Source organism: Dama dama, chromosome 30 (genome assembly GCF_033118175.1).
Source record: "Dama dama isolate Ldn47 chromosome 30, ASM3311817v1, whole genome shotgun sequence".
NCBI classification, from domain to species: domain Eukaryota; kingdom Metazoa; phylum Chordata; class Mammalia; order Artiodactyla; family Cervidae; genus Dama; species Dama dama.
Window position 1 is genome coordinate 31,096,331 of NC_083710.1, and position 16,989 is coordinate 31,113,319.

A 16,989-nucleotide genomic window follows, 5' to 3' on the forward strand; every position below is an offset into this window, starting at 1 on the left:
CCGTGTTTTATGGTGTGTTCTTGGTCTTTATCAAATTTTAGCTAAAGTAAGGCTGTCCGTGCAAAGTGTTTGAAAGGAACAGCATTACGAGTCAGAGTTGCACTTAATATAAACCACTTAATAGACGGACCGTGGTAAACTCGTGAGAGTTCACTGCCTTTGTTTTGTGATGCAACATGGAAACAACCAAGTAGGTTGCAAAAATAAAATCTGTGTGAAACTGTACCCACCCAAACTGTTTCTGAAAGTGTCAGATGCAAGGTACTCAGTTCTTCCAAGAAATTTCTTCAGCTTTGGTAAACACTTTTAACTTTGTATTTCAGAATTCTTCCCAGTCTGCAGCCTACATAAAAACTAAGTACTTGTGCAAGCCAGAGCAATAGAGACTTTGCAGCAGTTATACTGAGAGAAACAGATTGGGGAATACAAGAAAGATAGCCTGCATTTTACGATTTTGGGGTAAAACCTTTTCATGGTTTTGTTTGTAGATGTTGTAAAGAGAGCAGTTGTGGGTTGAGGAGTACCTTGATACTATATTTATGTGAAAAGCCCCAAAATTTTTTATTCCAAAAAGTGGGCAATACCACAGAATCATTGAAGACTCATCACCAGTAGTGTGAGAAGGAGGCAAGATGGAGTGGGAAGTAATGGAAACACTTAATATTTAAACATTAGCCTTCCTTTAGATAAATTAGATAAAGACCACGAAAAGGTCAGAGCTAAAGCAAATAAATGGAAAGCCTGATTAGGAAGACAGCAAAATAGATTTTAGACCTCAAATGGAATGTGTAGAATAAGGAGTAAGTTCATTCTGTGGTTCAGTTTTGGAAATATTGCATTTAGCTGCTTATTTTAACTTTTGGTACATTCCAGTCGTCCCTGTGTCTCATATATAACCAACTTTAAATTGAGATGATGCTTAGTTTTGCCATCATTATACTAGTAACTTGCCCTAGCATAGTGCTTCATAGTAAAGAATTATTTATTAATTAATTCTGGCTATATGTATATATTCACAAATAATGGCATTAAAGCCAGTTCCCTGTGAATACCCTCAACTATTTGTCCCTGACTTCTGCTTTCCTGGCAAAACCCAGATCATAAATGAATTCACACGTTTATCTTTTCTGTGCTTGTACCCAGGCAGCTTAATAATTGGGTGGACTAATGTGACCTCATCAAATGGTCTCTCCTACTCTTTTCTGTAGTTATTTTGCTCGCTTTAAACGAAGTATCTCATTCTTTCTATACACTTTTGGAATCACTAACTTTCTCCTCAACTAGTGACTTGCCTCATCCTTATTGGAAAAAGAATTGTGAGCCTCGCCAAGAATTCTCTCATCTTCCCACCAATTCATCTACTTGCATCTGCCTCTTTATCTTTCCTTTAGTTTCACAGAATGATGAATCTGTCAATCACATGGCAACAGTTGAGATTGTTTTTAGTTTTAGCCATTTGAATGGATATATAGTGTCATTTTTGTGAAGTATGTTAAAGACTTTGCCCATTTTAAAATTTGAGTTTGTTTCCTTGTAATTAAGTTTTAGGAGTTACTTGCATACTACATACACATCTTTTTGCTTTGTTGAAATATGATTGGCAAACAAAGCAGTAGTGTTTATGTAAACACCTATATGTATACATGTATGTGTATAGAACTTAGTAAGTTTGGAGTTAAGTATCCATCCACAAAACTCTCCACAATGTATGTCATAAATAGACCCATCACCTCTAAAAATTTCCTCCTGCTTTCAATTTTTATTATTAAGTGATAAAAACACTTAGCATAAGCTCTACCCTCTTAGCAAATTTCCATATAGCATTGTTAACTGTAGGGACTATACTGTACAATAGAGTTCTAAGACATAGTGATTGTGTTTAGCAAACTTTGTACCCTTTGAATAATACCTCTCCGTTCTCCTTCCTCTGTATACTTTTTTTTTTTTTGGTCAAAATGTGTGTTGTGAATATTTTTATTCCAGTTTGTAACCTGTCTTTCATTTTCTTAATAACATTTTGAAGAAAAGTTGTTGTAGGTTGTATTTTTCTAGGAATTTATACATATTGTCCAAATACTAAAGTTCCCTAGCATAAAGTTGTAAATAAAGCCCTCTTACTATCTTTTTAATATTCACAGTATATTACATTTAGGCCTAGAATGCACTGAAGCTTATTTTTCTATATGGTATTAATATAACAATAGGGGATGATACCTTTATTTTTAAAACATAAGAATCCAGTTATTCCAACAGCATTTGTTGAAAAGATTCTCCTTTCCTCTACTGGATATCACCTTTGCATCTTGGTCAAAAATCAACTAATTTTCTGAGTCTATTCACTTCCCTTGATAAGCATGAAGTATCCATGTGCCAACTTACCCAACTTTTTTTTTTTTCCCATTATTGTTTTGGCCATTCCAAGTTTTTGTGGGTTTTTTTTTTTTTTTTTTTTTTGCATTTTAATATAAATTTTACAATTGGTGTTTCAATTTCTAAAAAGTCTGTTGGGATTTTGGTTGGAATTCTGGTGAATCTGTTGATCAGTTTGGGAAGAATTGACATTTTAAAAATACTGAATTTTGCTATCTATGATTGTGTCATATCTCTACCTCTATTTATTTATTTTGATCTTTGTCTTTGTAATTTTCAGCATAGGAGTCTTGCACATATATTGTTAAATTTATTCTTAAGTATTTCATGTCTTTTATTATAAACAAACTTAAATTTTTAAATGTATTATAAATGTACTTTAAATTGCATTGTTAGTTTATTGAGTCATATTTTTCAACCTCAGAATTTGTATGTGATTCTTATTTGTAGATTATTGTTCTCTAGTGAAATTCTGACCTGGGCCTAATAGCTTCAGCATTTAGGTCATCTATGGATCTTATTTCTGTTCCCTTTTCTTATTTTTGTTTCCTAGTATGCCCAGAAATTCTTAATTTGGAATGCTGTCTTTGTTTGTGAAAAATATTAGGCTCTGAGTCATGTGTTTTTTTTTTTTTTATTTCCAGAGAAGATTTTACTTTTGCTTCTGTTAGGAAACTAGGCTCAGAGCAAAACACCTTAGCCTAAATGGCTTTCAGTCTGTTAGGTCTAGCCTATTTCAGCTTCATTCTTACTCCTAGGGTGGCCCTTTTTCTGTCCCAACTGAAAGCCTGAGGTGTTTTCAAAGGCTCTTCCTTCCTAGTTGCCTCTGAAGTCCAATTTGTATTTTCTCAAAACTATGGGACTCCTGAAAGCTCTTGGCTTCTCTGCTTCTAAGCTGCCTGCTTCTAAATCACTCTTTCTGAGTGATTTCTCAGCCTCTGGAACAACTTTCAAATTAGCAAATGAGTCAAGGGGAAAAACAGAGTTGAACATAGGCAGAATTCTGTGCACCTTCTCCTTAGGATCTTGTTCTTTCAAGGTGCTATCAAAAAGGTATTGTTTATATTTTACCCAGCTTTTCTAGTTCACAGTTTATAGGGGTGAGACTATTTTTTTTTAAGTCTATTACTGGCAGAAATAAATGTCTTTATTCTGAGAGTCTCAATGATGCTAATAAAGGTAGTACTCTTTTTTTTCTGTACCGTTGTCATCACTTCTTGTCTCCACACATCAGAAGCAACCCAAAAGACACACCAGTGGCTTGCTTTCTTGCTTCTGGAGGTGTCTCTAGGGCCTCCTAGAAGTAATAGCCTCTTGCCACAGATGGCTTCCTAAGGAATACCCTTAACTCTCTTTAGGGTTTGCCTGACTCTGTCTTGTGCCCTGGCCTCCTTCCAGTGAGGAACTATGATGGTTCTACTTCTATCCAAACCAAACATTACTATGCTATAGCTGTAAATTCAGTCTCTCTCCGTTGGTGCTTTCACAATACAAATACATGTTACAGTCAGGCAGGAAGAAGTGCATCCTATTATTTTTTATAGATAATTAGTAATACACACACACACACACACACATATGCTCCCTAACATAGAATGGATTTGATTTCTTACTGTAATTTCAAGTAATAATTATATACATTGTCCTCCAGTTTGTGCTATAGAAAGGCCAGAATGACCAGACTTTTAACCCAGATCCTACCACTTCTTCCATGGGTGAAATTGAGCAAGTTAAGTTTTCTAAGGTTCAGTTTCCCTAATTTGAAAACCAAGAAGATGTCTGCTTTCCAGGGTAAAAAACAAGATGGGCTTAAAGAAAGATACTGCTTGTAATGTCTGATACATGATAGGTTCTGTTATTACCTATAAAATTTTTTTCTGGAGAAAGGTAATTTTAACTTCAAGGGGAAGTGGTAAGCCACAACTTCCCCATGTGGCAGCCGTGTTTTAAGAATCCATAATATTTGCAGATTTTTGCTCATCACGTAGTTTATTTTATTCAGCAAACATTGATTGAACCTCTATTAAATACTGAGCACTGCACCAGTACACTGGGATGCAAAAACAGTGGAATAACTTTCCTCCCAGCTGTGTAGTTATAGCCTTTCAATTTTATTGAAAGACAGAACTGTTCATTTGAAACAGTTTTACTTTTACTTAGTGTTCAAATGTAAGACTTTGTTGTTTCATTCTCTTGCTGCTATTTAACAAATCCTGAAATAGTATTTGTTACCTAGAATGAAACTTACTAGAATAACCTAGAGTAAAATTTGGTTTAAAGACACTCTAATATGAGTGACTTCCAAGGGACTTTTGTTACTAACAAACCAATAGACCAGTGTACTGATTGCCGGGAGAAATATCAATCACCTCAGATATGCAGATGACACCACCCTTATGGCAGAAAGTGAAGAAAAACTAAAAAGCCTCTTGATGAAAGTGAAAGAGGAGAGTGGAAAAAGTTGGCTTAAAGCTCAACATTCAGAAAACTAAGATCGTGGCATCCGATCCCATCACTTCATGGCAAATAGACGGGGAGACTGTGGAAACAGTGGCTGACTTTATTTTTCTGGGCTCCAAAATCACTGCAGATGGTGATTGCAGCCATGAAATTAAAAGACACTTACTCCTTGGAAGGAAAGTTATGACCAACCTAGATAGCATATTAAAAAGCAGAGACATTACTTTGCCAACAAAGTTTCGTCTAGTCGAGGATATGGTTTTTCCAGTGGTCATGTATGGATGTGAGAGTTGGACTGTAAAGGAAGCTGAGCACCAAAGAATGGATGCTTTTGAACTGTGATGTTGAAGACTCTTGAGAGTCCCTTGGACTTCAAGGAGATCCAACCAGTCCATCCTAAAGGAGATCAGTCCTGGGTGTTCATTCGAGGGACTGATGTTGGAGTTGAAACTCCAATACTTTGGCCACCTTATGCGACGAGCTGACTCATTTGAAAAAACCCTGATGCTGGGAAAGATTGAGGGCAGGAGAAGGGGATGACAGAGGATGAGGTGGTTGGATGACATGGGTTTGGGTGGACCCCAGGAGTTGGTGATGGACAGTGAGGCCTGGCGTGCTGCCGTTCATGGAGTCGCAAAGAGTCGGACACGGCTGAGTGACTGAACTGAACTGAACTGAAGCAGTGCCATAAAATAGAACCTGAATTCTGCTCTAGTGTCCTAATAATTAGCTTGATTCATCCAGAGATTAGAGAATAGGCTGTTATCAAACAATGGAGGGAAGTTCTGTTCAGCAAGCTGGTGGAGGACTTAAAGAGGAAAACTAGTTTGTTTTGTAGTTGAATGTTCACTAAAATAATTATTTTCCAGCTTTTCCCTTTTAAGTCTGCTCTTTAATTCATTCTAGTTCAGACAGTTGTGGTGGTGGTGGTGATTTAGTCACTAAGTCGTGTCGAACTCTTGCAACCCGTGGACTATAGCCTGCCAGGCTTCTCTGTCCACGGGATTCTCCAGGCAAGAATGCTGCGGTGGGTTGCCATTTCCTTCTCCAGGGCATCTTCCTGACCCAGGAATTTAACCCAGGTCTCCTGCATTGCTGCAGATTCTTTACCAACTGAACTATGAGTGAAATTGTAAGCTCCTTGAATACAGAGCCTTGTCAGACCGTTGTAAACTGCTTGAATACAGAGCCTTGTCTTCAATATTTATCATGTCTGCTCATACCCATCCCTAATGTGTACCTAATTCCTGTCCTGCCAGGGAGCATAATAGTTGTACAGTAAGAATGGACTGAGTAATTTCATAACATCCTCATATCCAGTAGGAGATTCTCACATGATAGGAAAACATCTTTCAAAATTGAACATTCTGTTTTCTGAGGCTGATTTGCTTTATTATTTAGTGGTTTGTTTTCATTTTCCTAATAGTAGAATAAACAAATGTAGCTTGGAACAGATTTTTTAAAATTCTCATAGTTATGATCATAAAATTATCCAAATTAGTCACACAGATTAAGTTTTCTAATTTAATTACTTTAAAAATGTGCAAAGAAGTAATGGCAATACAATTTCATCATCTTATTGACCATTTCTATCATACTGCACTGTTTTGTTTTCCATGTTTGAATTTGCTGTTATTTAATTGTATCACTATGGTTTCCTCTTTTCAATTGTATCTATTCTATAATTGGTAAACTTATTTGTATTTCCTTTGGAACAGTCATATGTTTAGTTCACTTACACGCACACAGAAAATGAAATGCCAAATCTAGACTAGCTTTCCCATTTAACCCTGCTCTATTAATGTCTTAAAAATCACTAAATACTCTTATTCCAGATCCTGATTAGGTCGAGCTAGAGTGTCAGATCTGATCTCTGTGTGTTCTATAAGGGATTTCTCAGTCCTGTTGCATTCCAATAATTTAAGTATAGATTTTCTGGCCATCATCTAGCCTTTTATAATATGCTTAGATGGGATCAGTAAAACAAATGTGCCCTTCATTTCCTTGAATGGGATTATTGTAGAGAAATAATAAGTCATAAATAAGGGTTCAAAATTTCCTTTATCCCCAAAGCACAAATAGTCATATTGAGGATGGAATGTATTTACTTCAGTTTTTGTGGTAAGAAAAAAAATAAGTTTTATATATTCAAGATAAAGTTGACATTAGTACAAAACAACATGATATATTCTAAAAACTACCTCCCAAACACACACACTTTGAAGAACACCTCTGTCATATCCTTTTACCATATATTTGAGTTATTTTAAAAATCAAAGTAATTGACATTTTCTCTCAGTTTATCTACCTCTTGAAGCTTTAATTTTAAATTTTGCAAAAAATTATATCCTTAATTTATTGCCTAAAATTTTCTCTGATAAAACTTAAAATGCAAATTATTTTTACATAGATGTATTAATGTGGAATTGTTACAGTTCAAAAATAAATTTTACTTCCTAAACTTATTTTAAGTTGTCAGTATTTAATCTTTATTATGATTAAATACTTAATCATCTATCATACACTGCTTTTAAGTCACCAATATCAACATTTAAAGGAATACTTGGAGCTAAAATTTCGAGTTATATTCTTTACTTGTTAAAAAACTTTTGGCTACTCATATTCAGATTTATATGCAATAATGGAAACTGATTTTTGCTTTTCCTTATATTCTGTGCAGAATTTGAAGAAGTTACTAGATGAGAAAGTGATGATGTCTTTTTTCATCAAGAAAACCGTTCATTTTAGTTTTCCCTACTAGCTTTGGGGTTAATGTTTCACATGTAATGAATAGTTGGCATAATAGAAGGCCATAGCTTATGGAATAATGAAACAATATTGTTTTTATAAAGTAATGTTAAAATGATCCAAATCCTACCCTCATGGTGCTTGTAGTAGGCACTTAGTGACTAGATTAAAAAGGAAAATATATCCAAAGAGCATGTAGATGTTCTATAACCATTTTTAGCAGTGTTTCAGCAGTGAATTCTCTGTCTAAAGGAAATATATTAGAAAAGAAAATGTTGGGCTTCCCAGGTGGCACAGTGGTAAAGAATCTGCCTGCTACGGCAGGAGACTAAGATGTAGGTATGATCCCTGGGTCAGGAAGATCCCCATTTTCTTTTTCTCTTATATAACATTGTACACAATCACAAAATATGGTATAAAAAAAAATGAAACTTCCAGTTTTAAGCATCTTTAAAACAGAGGTTACATAACTAAAGTAATTGAAAAGAAGAGACCTTTCAAAAACATTGAAATCAAAAGTCTACATATTACATTTAAATCCAAAGAGAAAACGCCCTCCTTTTCTGTTGTAACTTTCTACTTCTTCACCAACTGTTTCCATGCTTTGTGCAGAATATTCGTACATTGCTTAGAGGCAACTTTACACAGACAGAAGTATTGTTATCCAGTTAATTCATACGGCTCTCACCGAACTTGGGTACCATTCCAAAGAAGATAAATCTTATTCCAAAAGTCTGATACCACAAAATAACATAATTTTTAAAGTCCTGATGTCTAATGGTAGGAGACTTCAAGGCATAAAATAAAGAGACATTCAATTAATAATGAGAAATTTGAGACAGAAAAAGTGAAAAGTTGACTAACAAAACGCGGCAATTTTAGGGCTGCTTATTGGTTTCCCTGGCCTAACCCAAAACATTTCTGTTGTGATGTCCTAACTCTTCTTATATCTACTTATTGATCAGTCATCAATTATTATTGAAAAATTCTAGATGCAAACTTCTAACCAGTATTCTAATAATTTTTATATCAGTTGGAGAAAAAAAAGACACTCACCCAATGGGAAATACCTTATGATCAAGTATGAGGTAGTGTGTCTCGACTGTAATAGCAAAGAAGAGCAGGAAAAGAAGAGCCATCATTTGTTAAGGGCTTAGTATGTGCCGAGAGTTGTCTACACACCATCTCTAATAGTCCTTATAGTCAGATCAGGATGGCTTCTCCATGGAACAGGTCAAGTTTACTCAGGAATTTGAAGCTTTGATTGACATCAAACTTTCCAGTTGTAAACAAGGGTCATGGTTTTAAGCTAACTTAACCTTGTTATTCCTGACCTTTTTCAATCTATGTCAGCAAAAACTGATTTTTTTTTTTTTTTTTTTTTTTTTTTTACCAAATGTAATCTTTTACTGAATGGAAATAGCTTTGTAAGGTGAAAAGAAAGCCTTATTTTTTTCTTTCTGTCTACCTTCAACTCTATAGAATGGACTATTTCTTCACCTTTTAAATGATTTCTATGGTGGGTCTCATGGCTTTTCCAATCATTATTAAAAACAAAAACATCCTTTGGTCACCTTTGGGCACAAGAAGTGTCACTTAAATATTCTGAATCTCCAGGCCATGAGTAATCTCACAACTCCATAGTCTTAGCTTATTTGAAGCTTATCCTCAGTGTTGAGAGTGTTTCAGGCTGAGAGACTTGCAGCGTTTGGGTTCTCCTATGTCTCTTTCTCATTCTACTGCTTCCTCACACAGTGTGCAAGCTCTTGGGTCTGATCCTCCAGGGCTGGACCACTGTTAAAAGGATTGGAGAATTTTGTCAAAGGCTTTCTCTGCATCTATTGAGATAATCATATGTTTTTATCTTTCAATTTGTTAATGTGGTGTATTACATTGATTGATTTGCGGATATTAAAGAATCCTTGCATTCCTGGGATAAAGCCCACTTGGTCATGGTGTATGATTTTTTTAATATGTTGTTGGATTCTGTTTGCCAGAATTTTGTTAAGGATTTTTGCATCTATGTTCATCAGTGATATTGGCCTGTAGTTTTCTTTTTTTGTGGCATCTTTGTCTGGTTTTGGAATTAGGGTGATGGTGGCCTCATAGAATGAGTTTGGAAGCTTACCTTCTTCTGCAATTTTCTGGAAGAGTTTGAGTAAGATAGGTGTTAGCTCTTCTCTAAATTTTTGGTAGAATTCAGCTGTGAAGCCATCTGGTCCTGGGCTTTTGTTTGCTGGAAGATTTTTGAGGACAGTTTCGATTTCCTTGCTTGTGATGGGTCTGTTAAGATCTTCTATTTCTTCCTGGTTCAGTTTTGGAAAGTTATACTTTTCTAAGAATTTGTCCATTTAATAGAAGGAACATACCTCAACATAATAAAAGCTATATATGACAAACCCACAGCAAGCATCACCCTCAATGGTGAAAAATTGAAAGCATTTCCCCTGAAATCAGGAACAAGACAAGGGTGCCCACTCTCACCACTACTATTCAACATAGTGTTGGAAGTTCTGGCCACAGCAATCAGAGCAGAAAAAGAAGTAAAAGGAATCCAGATAGGAAAAGAAGAAGTAAAACTCTCACTGTTTGCAGATGACATGATCCTCTATATAGAAAACCCTAAAGACTCTACCAGAAAATTACTAGAGCTAATCAATGAATATAGTAAAGTTGCAGGATATAAAATTAACACACAGAAATCCCTTGCATTCCTATATACTAACAATGAAAAAACAGAGAAATTAAGGAAACAATACCATTCACCATTGCAACAAAAAGAATAAAATACTTAGGAGTATATCTACCTAAAGAAACAAAGGACCTATACATAGAAAACTATAAAACACTGATGAAAGAAATCAAAGAGGACACAAACAGATGGAGAAACATACCGTGTTCATGGATTGGAAGAATCAATATTGTCAAAATGGCTATTCTACCCAAAGCAGTCTATAGATTCAATGCAATCCCTATCAAGCTACCAATGGTATTTTTCACAGAACTAGACCAAAGAATTTCACAATTTGTATGGAAATACAAAAAACCTCGAATAGCCAAAGTAATCTTGAGAAAGAAGAATGGAACTGGAGGAATCAACCTGCCTGACTTCAGACTCTACTACAAAGCCACAGTCATCAAGACAGTATGGTACTGGCACAAAGACAGAAATATAGATCAATGGAACAGAATAGAAAGCCCAGAGATAAATCCACGAACCTATGGACACCTTATCTTTGACAAAGGAGGCAAGGATATACAATGGAAAAAAGACAACCTCTTTAACAAGTGGTGCTGGGAAAACTGGTCAACCACTTGTAAAAGAATGAAACTAGAACACTTTCTAACACCATACACAAAAATAAACTCAAAATGGATTAAAGATCTAAATGTAAGACCAGAAACTATAAAACTCCTAGAGGAGAACATAGGCAAAACACTCTCCGACATAAATCACAGCAAGATCCTCTATGACCCACATCCCGGAATATTGGAAATAAAAGCAAAAATAAACAAATGGGACCTAATGAAACTTAAAAGCTTTTGCACTACAAAGGAAACTATAAGTAAGGTGAAAAGACAGCCCTCAGATTGGGAGAAAATAATAGCAAATGAAGAAACAGACAAAGGATTAATCTCAGAAATATACAAGCAACTCCTGAAGCTCAATTCCAGAAAAATAAATGACCCAATCAAAACATGGGCCAAAGAACTAAACAGACATTTCTCCAAAGAAGACATACAGATGGCTAACAAACACATGAAAAGATGCTCAACATCACTCATTATCAGAGAAATGCAAATCAAAACCACAATGAGGTACCATTACACGCCAGTCAGGATGGCTGCCATCCAAAAGTCTACAAGCCATAAATGCTGGAGAGGGTGTGGAGAAAAGGGAACCCTCTTACACTGTTGGTGGGAATGCAAACTAGTACAGCTGCTATGGAAAACAGTGTGGAGATTTCTTAAAAAACTGGAAATAGAACTGCCATATGACCTAGCAATCCCACTTCTGGGCATACACACTGAGAAAACCAGATCTGAAAGAGACACGTGCACCCCAATGTTCATCGCAGCACTGTTTATAATAGCCAGGACATGGAAGCAACCTAGATGCCCATCAGCAGATGAATGGATAAGGAAGCTGTGGTACATATACACCATGGAATATTACTCAGCCGTTAAAAAGAATTCATTTGAATCAGTCCTAATGAGATGGATGAAGCTGGAGCCCATTATACAGAGTGAAGTAAGCCAGAAAGATAAAGAACATTACAGCATACTAACACATATATATGGAATTTAGAAAGGTGATAACGATAACCCTATATGCAAAACAGAAAAAGAGACACAGAAATACAGAACAGACTTTTGAACTTTGTGGGAGAATGTGAGGGTGGGATATTTCAAAAGAACAGCATGTATACTATCTATGGTGAAACAGATCACCAGCCCAGGTGGGATGCATGAGACAAGTGCTCCGGCCTGGTGCACTGGGAGGACCCAGAGGAATCGGGTGGAGAGGGAGGTGGGAGGGGGGATCGGGATTGGGAATACATGTAAATCCATGGCTGATTCATATCAATGTATGACAAAACCCACTGGGGGGAAAAAAAAAAAAAGGATTGGAGAAAAAGACTCAGGTTTACATAGCCACTGTTGTGACAATCTGGAACTGACAGTCTGGGGATTCTGATATCTAAAGAGAAGGCTCTTTAGATTCTTCTGCCTGGAATTTCCAACTACAGTATTCAAATATTGTCCTTTTTCCTGAGTGACCACTGAGGACTTCAACGAGTACTTAGTCGTAGACATCAGATTTCACCTCACCAAGATCCTTTCTGTTGAAACCCCAGTGCCCTCTCAAGTGGCTTTCTCCTTTAGTTGTATCTCTTGGGTTAATTAGTCTCTTTTAAAAGACATTTGCTTCCCTGGTGCGTGCGTGTGCATGCTTAGTCACTTCAGTCGTGCCCAACTCTCTGCAACCCCATGGACCATGGCCCACCAGGCCACTCTGTCCACGGGATTCTCCAGGCAAGAATGCTGGAGTGGGTTGCCATTTCCTTCTCCAGTGATAAAGTATGAAGTGAGTGAAGTAAAGTCGCTCAGTCGTGTCCGACTCTTTGCGACCCCATGAACTGCAGCCCACCAGGCTCCCCTGTCCATGGGATTTTCCAGGCAAGAGTACTGGAGTGGGTTGCCATTGCCTTCTCCAGATTCCCTGGTGACTCAGATGATAAACAATCCACCTGCAATGTGGGAGACCTGGGTTCAATCTCTGGGTTAGGAAGATCCCCTGGAGAGGACCCCGTGGAGTCCATGGGGTCACAAAGAGTTGGACGTGACTAAGCGACTAACACTTCCACTTTCTAAAGATATTTTGGCTTATCTCTCTGTCTGATCAGTGTTCATATGGTTAGTAAGACCACTTGTCTTTCCTTGGCCTGCTTGTGTGTAAAAGAGCTCCTAACATGGCTCTTTCTCTCTGCTCTGCTGCCTTAAGCTGGTATGGCCACTGCTACACTTTTACATTTCTCAGGTCTGAGTCAGACACCATATATAAATCAAATTAATCCATAATTTCATTAATCCATTTAATTCAATTAATTTCATTAATCCATAATTTCATGAGGTACACATACACGATTTCTCAGAAGCACAGCTTTTTTTGGTAACCCCCCAAAAAACAAACTTTTATCCTGTGTTTTCAGGAAAAGAAAACTCACTATACACAAAACTCAATTGCAGGTATATTAAGAGCACTCAAGAGTAAAAGTCAAAGTTTTAAAACTTTTAGAAAGTTTTTTATGACTTTTGTTGTTGCTTAGTTGCTAAGTCATGTCTGACTCTTTTGCAACCCCATAGACTGTAGCCTGCCAGACTCTTCTGTCCGTGGGATTTCCCAGGCAAGAATACTGGAGTTGGTTGCCATTTCCTTCTCCAGGGGATCTTGCCAACCCAGGTACCGAATAGATGTCTCCTGTGTGTCTCCTGCATTACAGGCAGGTCCTTTACTGGCTAAGCCACTTTGAGTAATTTTTAAAGGACTTTGGGTAACTTTTAAAAAGGAACTGAGAAAAAAGAGCAAGATATCAAAGAAGAAGAAAACTGAAGGGTCTAGAAGAAATGCTGAAAACTATAATTCAGGAAATTTTTTCTAAAATAAGGATTTGAAGTTACTTATTATATACTTAAGAATACTGATCCACAATGGCTAACACCAAGATGTTGTAGTATACTGGGTTTAAAGAAAAATAAAATATTTGACTGTCTAGAAAGAAGAAAAGAACACATGATTTACAAGGTATTTCAATTAGATAATTATCAGACTTTAAGAGCAACACTTTATGCTCAAAGAAAATAAGTTTATCTTATTAATACTCTCAAGGAAAGAAAATCAAGCATTTTGTATCTAGCAAAATTGACTTACAAGTAAAAAGGGCACAGGGGATCATTAGCCCTTTCTGAAGAAATCTACTAGAGAATCAACTTCAGGTAATCACATCACCAGAAAAGCATACAGTTTGTAAAATTGAGACTGGAAAACTATGCAGAAAAATTCAGGTTTTTCAACAGATAACTTGTAGCAAAAATAAGTTTTGGGTTAAAGGAGGCTTAAAAGACATACCAAAAAATATATAAAGGAGCAAGACTAGCATTATAGGGTACATATTTGACTGGTGAAACTGGAAAATGCAAGGAAATAATTACTGTAAACAAATAATGATTCCTTATAGAAGGAAGAATGGGATTGCAATCGGTGTGGAGTATTTAGGGGTGTTTTGCATTGTGGAGGGGAAGTTCAGGGACACTTTTACTTCTTGACCCTATGGTGATTAGATTGTTCACCTTTGAGTAATTCATTAAGCTGTGCATCTGTTTTGTGTACTTTTCTATATTTGTACTTTCTTTCACAATAAAAATATTATTTTGAAAAACTGGTCACAGAGAGGAAGGAGCAGAGAGGCAAGGGAGAGTTAAACTGCAATGAGACATGTTGAGATACTGATGTCTATAATGCATTTTTAAAATCCTTTGATATTTATATAATCTCCTTATATTTCTTAACATAAGTCTCAGTTGTAAAATATAATACAAAAACAAAAATCCACAAGATTCCCGTTACCTACAGACAAAAGTCAAATTCCTTAATATGTAGCATTTTATCTGAGGACCACATTTCATTTTCATACATCATTTGCTTCCATTATCCCCTAGGCATCAACAGATGGAGTCAGATAAAAATCCTCACTATTGTTTGAGTATGCTGTATTCTTTTTGTGTTTTCATGCCCTTGGGATTCCCTTCCTCTGAAATGCTAGTATTATTCCTTCAAAGCTCAGTTAAAGGTTATTTCCTCCATGAACTCTTCCTTTTCCCCAGGCAGAATTATTTACTCTTTTGTCTGTGTTCTTATATCATTTTATATGATACTTTGTCTTAAATCCCTGTAATATTATCTGTCTACATGACATTTTCTCTGTAGACCAGAGCTCTTAAAGAAAATATGTTGTATTTATTTTGTTTTCACTGCATTTGGACAGTGCTTGGCATATGAGTGAATGAATGAGAAGAGACAGGAAATTGATTAGCTCCAAAGATACTTTGCGTAAGAAAGCCTTTGGGTGCAGGGAAAAGATGCAGTTACCTAATCAGCTATGTACAAGTGGAAAAACAAACGGCCATGAGACTACAAACGCTTGTCTTATACGTCACTATGTTAAGTAGAACTGTGCATCATGTGAGTCTTCTGTGTTCACACATCTCATGTTTTATTCTGTCACTTTTAATGGATGGATCATATCGCAGGATTTAAAAGAGACGTATTAGTTCAACTAGTATGGTGCTTTCTTCTTAGTCTGTTCATGTTGGTGACGTTTTGTGGTGATTGATCAGAAAGTGTATAGTCATAGCTCTCACAGAGAATACAATGCAGTTAAAACTCTGGCATCCTGAAGCTGTGACAGTATTCTGGGTAAAACATGGGCCAAAAAATTAAATGGGAAGTAATAAACAAAACTTTATGAGTAGATCTTATTAATATTCCCATTTTAATCCAATGAGACAGCAGAGTCATAGAAAATTAAGTAACTTGCTCAAGTCACCACAGTAAGCACAGAAATCAGGACCTGAATTTAGCCAACAGCCTGCTTTCACTACACTGAATACATAAGCACTAAATAAATTATAGTTATCATTATTCTGATGGAGAAAGGGACTCTTTGTGTCCAGCTTTAGGAATATGAAAAACGAAGGCCTCTCATTTCTCAGATAGATCTGGAATCAAATGTCTTTCTTGGTCATTTAGCAGGATAAGTTAATTAGTCTCAGTTACAGGAAGAACAGATTAGAAAAATTGTCAAAAATAAATTTAATACAAATTACAGAGCGTGGGAAATTTTTTACATGTGCTTAAATTTCTTCTTTGTATTCTTGGTATCCTTGAAAGTTAATTACACACGCTTTTTTGAGATACAGAACTAATCTATTACTTGAAAAATAAATGGCAAAGGCAACTTTCAGTCTATGCATAGCTTTGACCATTTATATTTGAGATCAAAATTTATGTTACATGATTTATACGTGTTGTTGCAACTAGATATTAATAGTTTAAGTGTTTTAAAATATTTTAGTTGTCTTTAAAATGGATGTTTCTTTATAAATGTTGTGCTTTCCTCCAAAAAAGGTCAAATTAATTATCTTCAATCTCTAAGTCAGTTAGCTAGTGGGAGTCTTCTTTGCAAATAAAGAAATTAAAGGATGGCATGCTATACCAGTATGAACAATCAACAGCAGTGAACCACCTCATTTCTTGCTATATTTGCATAAGTGTAAATGTCTTATCTTAGGAATTTTTTCCTAAGGTCTCTTTATGTGAAATTCAAAGAAAGATTAGGAAGATAATTTTATTATTTGGTTTTTTTTTGCAATCCTGTGTCATGGCTTAGTTGTATGTAGCAGAAAAAATTCAATGATTATTACATTAATGAGGTTTAGTATTCTAGGGCTAATACCTATACATAGGAACCTTTGAAAATAGCTACAAGAATAGCATTTAAAAGTTTTCTTGTTGAAGTAGGAAAAACAAAGAGACATTGTTTAAGTGAAATGTGAACTCTAAAAAGTAAGTAAAGGATAAAGCCCAGGTAAAAAATATTTCAAAGTCAGATATTATTTCTCAAAGAGCCAAGTCTCAGGAAAAATTCTTGTTTGGTTATGTTGTAGTTACAAAAATATTAAATTAAATTGTTAAAACTATGTATTTAAAGTATTGTAGTTGTATTGTAGTAGAGGATAAAAATAAATTCCAATAAGGAGCAAAACCTAATTAAGTATTTCTCTGCCTTCATCCATTTTTTCCAAAGAAGAAAACAGTTCTTCTAGCCACTGGAGCTTCCCATTTGTAAT

The 16,989-nt window shown here is 35.8% G+C and overlaps 1 long non-coding RNA gene across 1 annotated transcript in view; it reads left to right on the forward strand.

Annotated features, from left to right (window-relative positions):
* Positions 1-16,989, forward strand: part of LOC133049294 (uncharacterized) — a 122,870-nt gene that overhangs the window by 96,240 nt on the left and 9,641 nt on the right. The window lies entirely within an intron of this gene.